The sequence below is a fragment of the Aulonocara sp. 'chitande type north' Nkhata Bay genome, linkage group LG22, assembly GCF_057382095.1.
Source record: "Aulonocara sp. 'chitande type north' Nkhata Bay isolate Kocher_YH1m ecotype deep benthic linkage group LG22, A_spYH_male_GT1.1, whole genome shotgun sequence".
NCBI classification, from domain to species: Eukaryota; Metazoa; Chordata; class Actinopteri; order Cichliformes; family Cichlidae; genus Aulonocara; species Aulonocara sp. 'chitande type north' Nkhata Bay.
In genome coordinates this window covers 36,454,159-36,468,404 of record NC_141364.1, presented here as the reverse complement: position 1 = coordinate 36,468,404, position 14,246 = coordinate 36,454,159, and the positions used below count along the sequence as shown (strand labels likewise).

The 14,246-nt window shown below is 39.9% G+C and overlaps 1 protein-coding gene across 3 annotated transcripts in view; it reads left to right on the top strand.

Annotated features, from left to right (window-relative positions):
• Nucleotides 1-14,246, top strand: part of glcci1a (glucocorticoid induced 1a) — a 30,035-nt gene that overhangs the window by 2,273 nt on the left and 13,516 nt on the right. For 2 of the 3 annotated variants that reach the window (XM_086279208.1, XM_086279207.1), the window contains exons 2-4: nucleotides 8,182-8,302; nucleotides 10,448-10,548; nucleotides 10,768-10,857. The gene's annotated coding sequence lies outside the window, so the exon portion shown is untranslated. Of the gene's footprint in view, nucleotides 1-8,181; nucleotides 8,303-10,447; nucleotides 10,549-10,767; nucleotides 10,858-14,246 lie in introns of those variants that run through there. The other variant, XM_086279206.1, reaches the window with a different exon arrangement.

Genomic DNA, 14,246 nt, shown 5'->3' with positions numbered 1-14,246 from the left:
AAAAATGCCCAAGGCGAAGCGGTCAAAAGTCTGGTTGTACTTCACAGCAAAAGATGCAAACTCAGCAGCCTGCAACAAGTGCTTTACGGTGATACTGTGCAAAGGAGGTAACTCCTCGAATCTGATGAAACACCTGGCGACGCATAGCGTTTTTTTTTTTTTTTTAAATCCAAGAAATGCACCGTTCCTACTAAGGGTGTGTTGCTTGTTATCGGACCCGGAGTTAGCAACATCCCCCAAGAACCCGAAGAGGAGAGTCCTGGCCCCTAGCCCTGCCAGTGTAGCAGAAATGATGAGGATGATGATGGCAGCAGCAGCCGTTCTTCTCTGAGTAGCTTAATGTTGTTCGTGTGTAATTTACGTTGAGTAGGCTAACCACGTTATTACTAGGGGTGGGGGGAAAAAATCGATACTGTGTAGTATCGTGATATTTTGTTTGCTAATAATGTATCGATACAGGGACAGCAGAAATCGATATTTTGTTACAAAAGTTTTTGTAGACTGGAACGTGCTCTGACTTCAGAGCACGTTGATCCTTTTTCTGAGCAAGAATCCTGACATTCCTTCACTGTCCAAATGTGTTTAACTTTTTTTTTGGCAGCAATAAACTAAATTTAAGACATGTTTTATTTTAATTAAGTTAAACTTTTTTATTTAATGTAAAATTATATTTTGTTTTAATTTACTTTCAAATTCTTCAGTTGCTGAATGGGCTGCATAGTTTTCATAAATTGCATAGTTCAGAATAGCTATAATTGTACCAGATGGTTGCATTCAGTTAAGTTGGACTAGACTGTAATACAAACCGTTCAGTTTGTCAACAATAAAACTGACTGAAATGAGAGAAAGACTGAGTGTGAGACTTTGATATTAGATAAAATGAATATTGATAAAGTTTACCTTTATGTACAGAATCTGAATATCGCAAAATATTTTAAAAAAATTGCAATAATATCGTATCGTGGGATGTATGGTGATTCCCACCTCTAGTTATTACATTAATGCACGTAAGGTGAACTAGCAAACACCGTCATAGCTACATGCGGCTGTCTTCTTGTTTGATGGCAGATACTCCCTTCACCCTGGCCAAAAAGGCTAAAATGACCAAAGAAAAAGTGGAAAACAGTTAAACATGAGAGGTTTTGGACAAAGTTTGTATTTTTTCCATTGTTTAAGCACTGCTTCCAGCCAAGAGTGATGCCATATATGCTCTATAGCTGCAGAAAAGGCTAACATTGTTATCTTTTTACAAAAAAACAGCTGAACATGAGAGGTTTTTGGACCAATTTTGTGTTCTTGATTCTTTAAGCACCGGTTTGAGCACCGTTTAAGCACCGGCACCGTTTCAAAAGTACCGGTTTGGTACTGGTATCGGATAAAACCTAAATGATACCCATCCCTAGATATTATACATGGTTATGCTCAGGATGTGTCAGCCCATTTCTACTGGAAATGCCTTTCTACTGGAAATGCCACGCGCACCACGCAGGACTCCAATGCTGAAGAAAATGCATGCTCATAAGTACATTTAAAGTTAACAGAACAAGATTTAGACAAGCCTGTGAAATTCTGGGAGAATATAGCCTGGTCAGATGAGACCAAATCTGACTGCACATTATCCCCAAAACACCATAGAAACAGTGAAGTTTGGAAATGGGAATAACATGGCAGGGGGCTGTTTTTTAGCATACGGAACTGGAACTAAGGCTCAGAGTTCATAGAAGGGGGCCATCAAACCTTCCAGATTTGAAGACTTTGTGGGATAGGCAACTCCAGGCCTCGAGGGCCGGTGTCCTCCAGGTTTTAGATGTGTCCTCAACCCAACACAGCTGATTTAAATGGCTAAATGACCTCAACATGTCTTGAAGTTCTCCAATGAATGAACTCATCATTTGATTCAGGTGTGTTGACCCAGGGTGAGATCTAAAACCTGCAGGGCACTGGCCCTCGAGGCCTGGAGTTGCCCACCCTTGGTGTAGAACAATGGGCCAAAACCACACCTGAGCAATACAGGATGCATCTTAAAGCAGTCATCACCGACAAAGGTTTTTGTACAATGTTTTAAATACATTTCAGTAAGCGTGTTAAATAGCCTTTTTCTGTGTCATTTCTCACTGTTACATATAATTTATGGACGTCTGTGATTTGTTCTTTGCACGTGTGGATTGTATGGGTTGTTACAACATCTGGTGAGAATTTCATGTTAATAGCACTTTTAAAAATATATTTACTTAGGCATGTTCAGTATTTTATTTACTCGCTCTGTGTATGTGTGCATTCCATGAAGCTCTCTGTGCACTAACCTTAAGCTAATCTAAAATAATGCAGAAATAGTCACTCCCTTGTGCAGGTCGGGTTTGTTATTGAAGTCTGAGACAAATTCATCCACATGTGGCAAGTCAGGATTCAGGATCAGCCGTAGCTATCAGGTTCTGTAGCTACATTACAAGTTTTTCAGATCTGAAGCAATACACCATCTGGGTACTAGGGATGGGTATCGTTTAGGTTTTATCCAATACCGGTGCCAAACCGGTACTTTTGAAACGTGCCGGTGCTTAAACGGTGCTCGAACCGGTGCTCGAACCGGTGCTTAAAGAATGGAGAACACAAACTTTATCCAAAAACCTCTTATGTTTTTATTTTTAGCAGTCTCTTTTTTTCTGCAAAATGATAACCAAGTTAGCCTTTTCTGTTGATACAACATACCTCCTTTGGTTGGAACTGGTGTTTAAACAATGGAAAATACAAACTTTGTCCTAAAACCTCTCATGTTCAGCTGTTTTTTCTGTAAAAAGATAACAATGTTAGCCTTTTTTGCAGCTGTAGGGCATATATGGTATCACTCTATCAAACAAGAAGACAGCCGCATGTAACTACGACGGTGTTTGCTAGTTCACCATACATGCATTAATGTAATAACGCGGTTAGCCTACTCAACGTAAATTACACACGAACAACATTAAGCTGCTCACGCAGAGAAGAAAGGCTGCTGCTGCCATCATCATCCTCATCATTTCTGCTACACTGGCAGGGCTAGGGGCCAGGAGTCTCCTCTTCGGGTTTTTGGGGGATGTTGCTAACTCCGGGTCTGATAACAGGCACCACACCCGCAGTAGATGTGCTCGGTGTGAGGTCTCGCAGCAAGCTATCAAATACGGTGCATTTCTCGGCTTTTAACATAATGCTATGCGTCGCCAGGTGTTTCATCAGATTCGAGGAGTTACCTCCTTTGCACAGTATCACCGTAAAGCACTTGTTGCAGGCTGCTGAGTTTGCATCTTTTGCTGTGAAGTACAGCCAAAGTTTATGACATCTCAGGAAAAAAAAGCACTGAAATAAAGCACTGAAATAAAGCACCGAAATGTGCGCTGCTTTTCGGCCATAATGGCACCGGATATTGGTACCCATCCCTACTGGGTACTATTAACAACACTAACTTTTTGACATACACATACCTGAACTGAAGAAACTGAAAAGAACTGAATTCTGAGTTTATGGACTTGCAAAAAAGGACAGTTAAAATTCTCAAATTCTGAAATGGCTGTGTGGTGTTGTTTTTGTTTCAATAAATATTTTTAAACTTTATTAGCTGAGTGTCATTCACTCATTAGCCAATACCTAGAAAAGAAAGACCCAGATGGCTTACCTGTACTGACCTGTAGTGATACATATTACTATATACTGATATGAAAAAGTGATCAGGATAATTCATGTCCCATATCGCCCAGTTCCAAATTTCAGTTAAAAAGAACAGAATATTACGCCACATTTTCATTATCTGCTTTATGGTGATACCTGACCACAACGCTTACAAAATGTAAAACAACGGCTGTGGTTTTGATCAATCCACATTTTATGACAACTGAACTGAACAGTCTGCTTTAGTTCAAACGTCATAAGCCATTTTAGAGTACAAAAAAGTTATTGCGTATTGCATAGCCATTAATTTATTTTCACCATTTTCTTATAGTTGAGTGAAGACTTGACTGACATGAACACATGATCTTGATCAGCGGTCCAACCTTTTTTGCACCACGGCCCAGTTTAATTTCAGACAATATTTTCACAGACCAGCCTTTAAGGTGTGGTGGATAAATACAACAAAATAAAATGATATGACCAAGACAAAAACTGTGGTATTTTGTAAATATAATAATAAACGCAAATTCACTGTGTAATTGTGTAACTTTATTAGCAGCGTCCTCCTGAAATGCGCCAACAACATTAAGAGTAACATCCTCATCTCTGCCCCTTAATGCTCTCTGGTTGCTATGGTAACGTGTAAATATTGCTTTCAAAATAAGACGCACAACTACAACACGGGAAAAGACCCAGGGAAACAGAGTTAACGATAAAAACCCTGAAAACCATAAATTTGACATCCGAGCCTGAACTCTCCCGGCCCGGTACTTGTCCATGCCCCGGGGGTTGGGGACCACTGATCTAGATTCCTAGAGAAAGAGATTTTTGCAGTTTTGGCTGATCGGTTCGTAAAACTCTCCTTGTCATTGGTCTCTAGCATATTGTGCGAGTCACTGATATTTTTCATCAAACATTCTCTTTCAGGTTCTATTGCACTTGTTAAGGTTTTACTACTGTTGGTACTTCGCAATAGAGCAGGGCGATATGACCAAAAATATTTATCACGATATACATTTGAAAATTTGCAATTACGATATAACTGATGATATTATTGACACTAGACAAAATACTTTACAACTCCACAACTTTATTAGTGCAAAAAAACAAACAAGCAAACAAACATCAATGTATTTTCACTTAAACAAGCAGCTGTTTTTTTTTTTTTTATGTGCATTAAAGTTATATAAAAATGTAACAGTGCAAATGCAAATTCTTTGCTGACAGTTTAACCAAAAAGCATTTCCAGTGGAAACTGGCCGACATATCCTCAGCATAACCATGTATAATATCCACAAAACTTAAAAAGAGGTTATACACACACAATACGGTAACATTATGTTGCCGCGGCGCGGGTTCGTAGCTTAGCAAAGTCGTACTACAACATTTGACAGATTTGCGAGCGCCGTGTACATAAAATCATTTCGAGGTCAGTAAACACAACCAGAGTTCATACATAAGGCACACGGGATTATAAGGGGCTCTGTCAATTTTCAGAAAAATCAAAGGGTTGATTTTAAGTATGCCGTATTTTCCAAAAAACACGGTAATAACGACGGCCCGCTAGCATGCTCTACCAAAAATAGTGCTTTGTTGTGTATCTGACGGACGAAAGCTAAACCAGTTCCACACCACTGAAGTTGCAGCATTTTTACAAACCAGTTCCACTTCATCCGTTTCATTTGACGATCCGCTTTCGCCCTTCTCATTCTCCGTCTCCGCCATGCTTTTTCCACCATGTGCGTATGAAAACAAAGGCACTGCGCATGAGCGTTTTACCCATATTCTATCACGGAATTTCATTTTCTTATCGTTGCCCAACATTATACCGGTATTACCGTGAACGGTATGAAATGGCCCAGCCCTACTTCACAAGTTTTTGTAGACAAGTCGGTGTCTTCCACGTAGGCTACAGGCAACTGCAATCTTACTAAGGCAATCATGAGGTTTTTGGTGTGACAGCGTCTGTGCAGCTAATTTTACCTAACGAATTGAGCATTACACATTTTTCATATCTACTATGGCAGACAACTCTTGAGCAATGTGTGCATGATGTCACCTGAGAAACTTCAATAGTTAGATGTGATAACAAAGAGACTTGGTACTCAAAGGATGATGAATAAAAACCTTAAAAGTCTACAGAAGAATCTGCAACATTAAAGTGACAGTTTTCCTGACCCCAAACAACAAACAGCCAGCCCAACAGCTAAACCAGGAAACATGAGCTGCTCAAGTCGTTGCAGTGACACATACAGTGGGGCAAAAAAGTATTTAGTCAGCCACCGATTGTGCAAGTTCCCCCACCTAAAATGATGACAGAGGTCAGTAATTTGCACCAGAGGTACACTTCAACTGTGAGAGACAGAATGTGAAAAAAAAATCCATGAATCCACATGGTAGGATTTGTAAAGAATTTATTCGTAAATCAGGGTGAAAAATAAGTATTTGGTCAATAACAAAAATACAACTCAATACTTTGTAACATAACCTTTATTGGCAATAGCAGAGGTCAAACGTTTACTATAGGTCTTTACCAGGTTTGCACACACAGTAGCTGGTATTTCGGCCCATTCCTCCATGCAGATCTTCTCGAGAGCAGTGATGTTTTGGGGCTGTCGCCGAGCAACACGGACTTTCAACTCCCGCCACAGATTTTCTATGGGGTTGAGGTCTGGAGACTGGCTAGGCCACTCCAGGACTTTCAAATGCTTCTTACGGAGCCACTCCTTTGTTGCCCGGGCGGTGTGTTTTGGATCATTGTCATGTTGGAAGACCCAGCCTCGTTTCATCTTCAAAGTTCTCACTGATGGAAGGAGGTTTTGGCTCAAAATCTCACGATACATGGCCCCATTCATTCTGTCCTTAACACGGATCAGTCGTCCTGTCCCCTTGGCAGAAAAACAGCCCCATAGCATGATGTTTCCACCCCCATGCTTCACAGTAGGTATGGTGTTCTTGGGATGCAACTCAGTATTCTTCTTCCTCCAAACACGACGAGTTGAGTTTATACCAAAAAGTTTTACTTTGGTTTCATCTGACCACATGACATTCTCCCAATCCTCTGCTGTATCATCCATGTGCTCTCTGGCAAACTTCAGACGGGCCTGGACATGCACTGGCTTCAGCAGCGGAACACGTCTGGCACTGTGGGATTTGATTCCCTGCCGTTGTAGTGTGTTACTGATGGTGACCTTTGTTACTTTGGTCCCAGCTCTCTGCAGGTCATTCACCAGGTCCCCCCGTGTGGTTCTGGGATCTTTGCTCACCGTTCTCATGATCATTTTGACCCCACGGGATGAGATCTTGCGTGGAGCCCCAGATCGAGGGAGATTATCAGTGGTCTTGTATGTCTTCCATTTTCTGATGATTGCTCCCACAGTTGATTTTTTCACACCAAGCGGCTTGCCTATTGTAGATTCACTCTTCCCTGTCTGGTGCAGGTCTACAATACTTTTCCTGGTGTCCTTCGAAAGCTCTTTGGCCTTGGCCATGGCGGAGTTTGGAGTCTGACTGTTTGAGGCTGTGGACAGGTGTCTTTTATACAGATGATGAGTTCAAACAGGTGCCATTCATACAGGTAACGAGTGGGGGACAGAAAAGCTTCTTACAGAAGACGTTACAGGTCTGTGAGAGCCAGAGATTTTCCTTGTTTGAGGTGGCCAAATACTTATTTTCCACCCTGATTTACGAATAAATTCTTTACAAATCCTACCATGTGAATTCATGGATTTTTTTTTTCACATTCTGTCTCTCACAGTTGAAGTGTACCTCTGGTGCAAATTACTGACCTCTGTCATCATTTTAAGTGGGGGAACTTGCACAATCGGTGGCTGACTAAATACTTTTTTGCCCCACTGTAGTAGAAGTTTATGACTGAGCAAATATATCTATTTGTTGTGGTAATAAATATGAAGTTAAGTTTTCTTACTTTATAAGGTTTTTGTTTTTTGCTTACTTTCTCCCGGTTAATGACATTGGTTCAATGCTCCAGCAGGAGGAGCCAAAGACGAAGATTATTGGGTTGGATTTCTCATTAAATTCCTACCTTCATATTTAACAATAATACAAGCTGCATGGGAGATATTAAATATTATTGTATGTATTACAAATATTTGTAATGTCATAAATAATGCTTTAACATTCAACATACATTTAATGACTTAAAGTTGGCATTCACTATAGCGGGAGATGTACCAATTGCAATTTTTTATTTTATTTTTTATTTTTTGCCAGTTCTGTTTTTATTTCTAAGAGCTATGAAAACATACAAATAAAAATCAACTTTTGTTCAATGGAAATAAAAGAAACTCACAGTGGCACAGTGATTAGCACTGTTGCTTTACAGCAAGAAGGTCCTGAGTTCAACTCCGCCACCTGGCCGTGTGGAGACTGTACGTTCCTTCTGTGTTTGTGTGGCTTCTCTTCAGGTACTCTGGTTTCCTCCCAAAGACATGGCGTTAGACAGGTTAGGTTATTTGGTGAATATAAATTGAACATGGGTGTGAATGTCAGCATGAATGGTTGTCTTTCTCTCTGTGTTAGCCCTGCATCAGGCTGGCGACCTGTGGCTGGGATAGGCTCCAGCCCCCCATGACCCTGATAAGGATAAACGGAAGAGAATGGATGGATGATTAAACTCTGCAACTTCCCCTGCAACTTAACAGTAAGTTCCAGGGTCTTCGCTCACATAAGCAACTGAAAATAAAGTGCTCTGCTACTGGTAGAAAGTATAACTGAAAATGAGTCGCTCTAGACCAGGGGTCTCAAACTTCAGTGAGAGAGTCAAAAACTAATGTGTACACTTATGTCTGCATTTTTATTTTGTTAAATACGAACACAGTTATAGCAGAAGTGCTGCCACTTGTCAGAAAGAGAGGACCAATGTGTTTATTTGGTAGTTTAATGAAAGGCTTCAGTTAAGAGTGAGAAAAACATTTGCATTCACGTTTTCTGTTTTGTCTTGTCTCAATATTTGAAATTTAAAAAAAACAAACAAAACATTACATCTTCAGAAATATTTGTGGGTGTTTTCTTGTTTGTTTGTGTTTGTGTTTTTTTTACTACTTGAACGCTAAAGTGGCCCTCACATGAGATGACAGTGTCAGCAGTAGCCCACATCTCATTTAGGTACCACACAGTTGCAACAAAAAAACGTCAAGTACCTTAATAGTTTTCCCAGTATGTTTATACATTTGCAGCAGCATAGGCTGTCATGAGTAGTGATGGGTGGTTGTGTAACCAAAAAATGAAAAAAAATGGCTGGTAATTTAATAAAATAAAATCCCTCACGTTAACTTTTATCGAGTGGAAAAAAAATTGGCGTTCATCCTCCAGCTTCACTGTGCTAATGTTATGCTAACATAGCTGTGTCGCTAGCAATCACGTAGCACAACATTATATACCTCAGTAACCCTGCAAACGCCACTGCTGTTTAGTTTTCTGTCTTCATTTATATTGGAAGTGGTAGCAGAGCTGTACGTTTTAATTAGTTTCAAAAATCTCTCAGTCAGAACATGGTATGTCATGTTTAGGTGGAAACTAGCGAGCTAACTTCCTGTTAACTTCTAACTCAGTTAAATTTAATAAATTCTGTTTTCATGGATGCCTGGATGTTAAACTTAATTGTTACACCTGGTAAAGCAGCAACGCTGATGATTTTATTAAAGATGAAAGAATTTAGACCGTTTTTAACTCTGTGTTCGTTTGACTTTGGGACCTGAAGCGGACGGAGTTTTGGACTCAGTTTACTCCGCGAAGCTCCTCACTACGGCAGCCGTAATGCTCTGACAATCCATCAAGCAGTGCAGCTTACCAAAGTTGTACTAAAACATTTTTTAACAGATTTCTGCCAAAATCGGTTCGAGGTCAGTAAGCACAACCAGAATTCATACATAAGGCACACTCACGATTTTTGTGAAAATTAAAGGATTTTAAGTGTGGAAAATACGTTATACAGAAGAAAATAATATATCACGATATATATCGTTACCGCACATGGTTTAAATTATATCCCGATATGGATTTTAGGCCATATCGCCCAGCCCTACTTGTGATGCACCTGGCTTGTTTGGCTTGCATTCATCAAATTACACTGATACTTTGTTTCTTAGTAAGAAACTTTGTTGTTTCTTTAACACTTCTGTGTTTAATTCAGAGAAAAAATTGAAGGCTGACTAACTTTAGCCTAAATGGGTTGGAGCACATTGATGAAGGCCCGGTGATTTGTTAAAATTTGTAAAGGGCGATCGTGGCTCAAGAATTGGGAGTTCGCCTTGTAATCGGAAGGTTGCCGGTTCGAGCCCCAGCTCGGACAGTCTCGGTCGTTGTGTCCTTGGGCAAGACATTTCACCCCCGTTGCCTACTGGTGGTGGTCAGAGGGCCCGGTGGCGCCAGCGTCCGGCAGCCTCGCCTCTGTCAGTGCGCCCCAGGGTGGCTACAATGTAGCTGCCATCACCAGTGTGTGAATGTGTGGATGACTGGATGTGTAAAGCGCTTTGGGGTCCTTAGGGACTAGAAAAGTGCTATACAAATACAGACGATTTACCATTTGTTTCCTGTATTGAAATGTATTTTAACTTTTTTTTTTTAGTTTGATTTGATTTGTTTGTCTTGGAGCAGCTGTGACCATGTAATTACCTCTGGCATCATGGATAATTCCTCTGCAAGCACAGATACAAGAAGTCTTCATACTATAATGCAACTCATGTTGCACAGTGGAACAAATATGGATAGCAAATAATCATCTGTAATATCATTTTAATGTTTTACAGAGATTTTAATGAATTTTACTTTTTTATTTTGAGATTAGGTTTTATTCTGTGGACTTACTCTCTGGACACTATAACTGGACGGTGATCTTGAGATCCACATGTGCACTACTCATCTTATATGAAAGATAAATCCACACAGGTGAGCCCACACACTTCATATATTCTATGAATCTGTTATCCCCAGAAGAGATAAATTCATTATGGTTTAGGAAAAGGCAGGTTTACTTATTTATTCCATGTCTTGACTAAGATGTTGAGAGTTATTGCTAGTCAGAACAATTTCATAACACACACTCATTGAGGTGTTGTAGGGAAAACAGTTTTAAGTTAACAGCTATTAATCTGCTGCTGTGTTCAGACACCTGGATGTTGGAGTGACGAAACGCGAAAGAAAGAAGACCATTCAATTTGCTCTGCATCCTGAGGCAGTGCTGACGAGTTCAAAGAGGTATGATACTAAACGCTTGAAAGGAAATGGTCCTTACTTTGATAGGCAGAACTATCAGCTATAAGCTTTAATATGAAGCTGAAATTGAGAAATTGAGCAAATCACAAATGTCTACAACCCTTGTTGCCCTTTTTAAAAAGCTATTCACGAGAGAAGACTCACTGTCATATAGTCTCTAAACCAGGAATATCAAACTCATTTTACATTGTTGGCTACATACAACCCACTTTAATCTTAAATTGGTTGAACCAGTGTAACTGCCCTTTCTGTCAAAAAGAAATCTGTCAGCACAACTCTTTGAGTTTAAATGGTAAGGAATAAATGTGCAACATTTCAGAAAAATTTCGAGTTGCTCATTGAAAAAAAAAAAACAAAGTCTATTGTAATTGAAAAGCAGAAACTTTTCTGTCATTTAATTGTTTAATCTCTGATTAATTACTTTAGTATGACTGACTGTGGGGTAGGGCTGCTCGATTATGGCAAAAATGATAATCACGATTATTTTCACTGAAATTGAGATCTCGATTATTTGACGATATTTATTTAACAATAACAATGTGTTGAATAATGACTTTAAAGATTGTCAAAAAATAATATAAAATAGTGTGCAAATACTGATAACAGTGCAAATGTTTGCAATATAAAAAATAAATGAAAAATGTAAACATCTATGTTTAGTGAACTTTGCAGTGTTGCTCTGTGGTGCAGCTACGACACCGTAGCAAAGTTTACACACTGTGTCTACTTGATCCACGTCTGACTCCGCGAACCCATAATGTGTCCACACCACTGAAGTTTTTTTACCTCTCTTTTCAACCAACAGCAGTCACTCTCCTCTCCAAATAACTTCTGCTTAGCTTTCCGAGCTTCCCTCGGGTCCTCTTAATTGTTGTGACGCGTATTCGAAATGCAGAGAGGTGCGCTCGATTTGCCACACGGAGCAGCGCGAGAGTAAAGCACGAGGGAGGTGCTAATAATCGGCTCCGTCATTTTTAATGATCGTTGAAAGCCCAGATCGTAATCGAGATTAAAATTCGATTAATTGAGCAGCCCTACTGTGGGGTAAGTCTGTTGAAGTTTAGCTTTCTATAGAAGCTGATTTCTGATAAAATTATCACACGTTAGACTACTAATCCATCTGATACTGAATTATATGACTTGGTGGTAGGGCTGGGCCATATTATACCATTCACGGTAATACCGGTAGAATGTTAGGCAACGATAAGAAAATGAAATATCGCGATAGAATATGGGTAAAACGCGCATGCGCAGTGCATTTGTTTTCATACGCACATGTCCGAAAAAGCATGGCGGCAACGGAGAATGAGAAGGGGGAAAGCGGATCGTTGAGTGAAACGGATGAACCAGAATTGGTTTGTAAAAATGGCGCAGCTTCAGTGATGTGGAACTGGTTTGGTGTTTGTCCGTCAGATACCCACCAAAGCACATTTTTTTTTGTAGAACATGCAAGGGGCCGTCGTTATTACCGTATTTGTTGGACTAAGGTGCTCGTAAATCTGGAAGTAATCTGGGTCCTAAACTCCATCTTCTTCAGATCCCAAAGTCAAATGAACACTGCAGCATCACTGAGAGTTACAAACTGTCTAAATTCTTTCATCTTTAATAAAACGATCAGCATTGCTGCTTTACCAGGTGTAACTATGAAGTTTGACATCCAGGCATCCATGAAAACAGAATTTATTACATTTAACGGAGTTAGAAGTTAGCGGAAGTTAGCTCGCTAGTTTTGCTTGTTACCTAAGCATGATATAGAGATTGACAGACCATGTGACTTTCGCGCATTGCTTTGTGGGTACCCGTGGCAACAAAATCAAAACACTGCATCAAGTGCTAGTATTTCCAGCACCGGTAATCATTAATTCTGCGGTTTTAATCCCTACTTGCATTTTATTTGCCCCAAAAACAGTGATGTACAAAACGACGGAGAACACAGCAGGGCCGTACAAAGACAGACTTGACGAAAAGGCAAAAAAAAGGACGAGGAAAAAAATCAAAGGCGTGAAAGGGTCAGACCCATACGAGCATACAGAGTGTAGTAAGGACGTTAGCGTGCTGCCCAACTTTCATCACACACATATTTATTATTATATGGTCATAAGTGTGAGTTCATACACTCACAAAATGTTTAGTAACTTTAGATCCCTGCAACAAGCCCAGGTCCAGTTTACTTTGGTGATTTGGACTGTTCCATTTCACCGCTGTTGTTAATTTTTTTTCCTTTATCTCCTGTACAGGCTAACGCAATCTATTTGTCATTTCAGGTTGTAGTGTTACACAACATTTTCAGATCTAATAGAAGTAAAATTAGTGTTTTGTAATTCATTCAATTTATTGTCTTTACTTATAACTGGCATTATTGTTTCATTCTATTATAGAATCTTACAAGAAAGAGGCAAAATTGTATTTGATTATGCTTTATCACCTGCTTCGGTAAAAAACAAATCAACAATGCAAAAAAAAAAAATAGCAAAGCAACATACTGGAAAACAGTTATTCATCACTTGCTTGCTTCAGTACAACACTTGGGCACATACATGCGGGACTTTTTGTGGCTGTTTTGATATCGCTCTCTCTCTTAACCGATCAAATCTGGCTGTGGTAGCAGCTTTAAACTCGGTATGACCCAGGTTGATAGAGGGCGGCCTAGTCTGGATCGCATTCCAGCATTTTGTAGGCTGGTTTTCCTACAAAACACAACAAACATTAGCCCGCAAAGCCACCGTGAACAAAGCAGCATAGCGCAACGAATTCAATTCAAATCAATATAAGACTTATTTGTAACCTACATCAACAATTATGTTATGATAAACTACGTAATAACTACTAGAAGACTTACCTTTGTGGAAATGCTTGGAGCAGACTAACATGTGAGCTGGAGTGTTCGGGAACGTTATATTTGGTCTTCGAATGGCTGCAATCCAGGCCATCCGTCGGCTCTTTGTTACTTCGGAAACACGGCTTAAACAATTTTTCTTCCGCGACGTAATCCGATAACAACCGATCTCTTTACCCGTCGGCTTCCCGTGGCTGTCATGCGACCGGCTATTGCAGTTAATAATACAACAGCTTCTTGCCATTTTTTGTGTTTCTTTTTATCGCTGAGTGACTGTTTTCATGTGAAAGCCTGCGTGTGCTAGTACCGCTTGCCACGCATTCCCAGAATCCTTTGCGGTTTTACCCCAGAATGACGTCACATTTTCAATCTCTATAGCACGTTCTGACTGAGAGATTTCTGAAAAAATTCAAGCGTACAGCTCTGCTATCACATCCAACATAAATGAAGACGGAGAACTAAACAGCAGTGGCGTTTGTAAGGTTACTGAAGTTGGGCTAGCTGGTATATAATGATGTGCTACGTGATCGCTAGT